The sequence below is a fragment of the Cephus cinctus genome, unplaced genomic scaffold (genome assembly GCF_000341935.2).
Source record: "Cephus cinctus unplaced genomic scaffold, Ccin1 Ccin1_scaffold0253, whole genome shotgun sequence".
Classification (NCBI taxonomy): Eukaryota; Metazoa; Arthropoda; class Insecta; order Hymenoptera; family Cephidae; genus Cephus; species Cephus cinctus.
The window spans coordinates 23226-24950 of NW_014332967.1; positions in this window are offsets into that span (position 1 = coordinate 23226).

The window sequence follows — 1725 nt, forward strand, 5'->3', positions numbered from 1 at the left end:
TGAGACGTGAGTTTCGAACTCGAGACTCTCGGACATTAATCCAGCACCAAGCACGTGTGCTATCGAGTCATTGTGATATATTATTTAGCAAACTTATATTTGTGTAGTTACCCACATTCGAGAGTTTTTTTTAAGTTTTATTTGCTTACTCTATTATTTCCAGAGCTTCATATGATTATTAAGAGTATTGACTACCTTATTACTACGGTTTATGTAATATCCTGTAAAAAAAAAGTTGGATACAAGTCTCCCTATTTGAGTGTTCACCCGGTTTAAAATCGTGGATCTCGAGGAACATACGAATTCATTCGACCAATCAAAAACGTGGAACTGCTTCGAGGGCCCTCCGCTAAGGTGGCGCGCCGAAACCAGAGAAAAATTGAGACCACCAAAAACAGGCTCATTGGCAATCTCCCTACTCATCTCTGCATTGGCAATCTCCCTACTCATCTCTGCTGCAGTATACGACTCCGAATTGAAGTTGGCTGCTAGTGACTTAGGTTTTTTGATGTAGCGCCATCTGCCGGATATAATGTGAATCGCATGGAATAGTCACGCCGCCTATTAGAAAAAAAATTAACCATAACCGACAGAAATAGTACCAGCCGACCGTCGTGTGCGGGGAACATTGAAACTCCCACTGAGCCAGAATCTGGGTGTACTTATGAATCCAAAAATATGTCAATTGTAAAATTTTGATCATTGATAACTTCGATTTGCCAAAAAACGAACCAGTTTTCACTGATCTCGTTGTTTTGCAACTACGACATTGCCAACGATATTTGTCCGAAAAAAATTCAGCAGTGCATAGAATCATGTCCTTATCGCACACTGGACACTTGAAAGTCCGAGCTATGAGTCCGTATCTTTGTGCAAAGGTGATTACCTCAAAAGCTACGACATTGCCAACGATATTTGTCCGAAAAAAATTCAGCAGTGCATAGAATCATGTCCTTATCGCACACTGGACACTTGAAAGTCCGAGCTATGAGTCCGTACCTTTGTGCAAAGGTGATTACCTCAAAAGAAGGTTTCTAACCTAGTTTGAACAAATCTACCAACCGTATCACCATTGCAATCGATCACACACAGTCCAATTTAAGCAAAAGAAATAATAGAACACTTGTGTTACGCGCTTTGTGAGCTGCTAACGAAAATCATGCTTCTACATGTTTTACGAAAGCAAACGATATATTGTAGAAAAAAATCTCGAAGCAGTGGATCAAATTTAATGCTCAATGTACAATCACGAGCTTGCACTTATACATTCTTATATTTGTAAATAATATTAATTATGAATTAAATATATACATATTTAATATAAAAATATGTAATAATATCTTCATATCAAAATATATGTATACATAATAGGTGCAAACCTGTGTGGCGTAGCACGAAAATTAAACGAAAAAAATCTCCAAACATGGAATATTGCGATTACTAGATCATATTTCGTGAAAATATATTTTTATAACAAGATAATATATATGATAACAGTAAAAATATATTCATTTCAAATTTTTAAAGATAGATGCGCTTTTTTCCCATCAGGTGGCGCCACTATTCTATGTAATTCGCATTACATTTGATAGATGGCGCTACGTTAAAAATTTAAGTCACTAGCAGCCAACTTCAGTTCGGAGTCGTATACTGCAGTTTACCCCTAAGAAGACTACCCCTCCAAGGGAGTTGCAAGATCTTTGTGTAAGACCGTGGTCTGAGAAT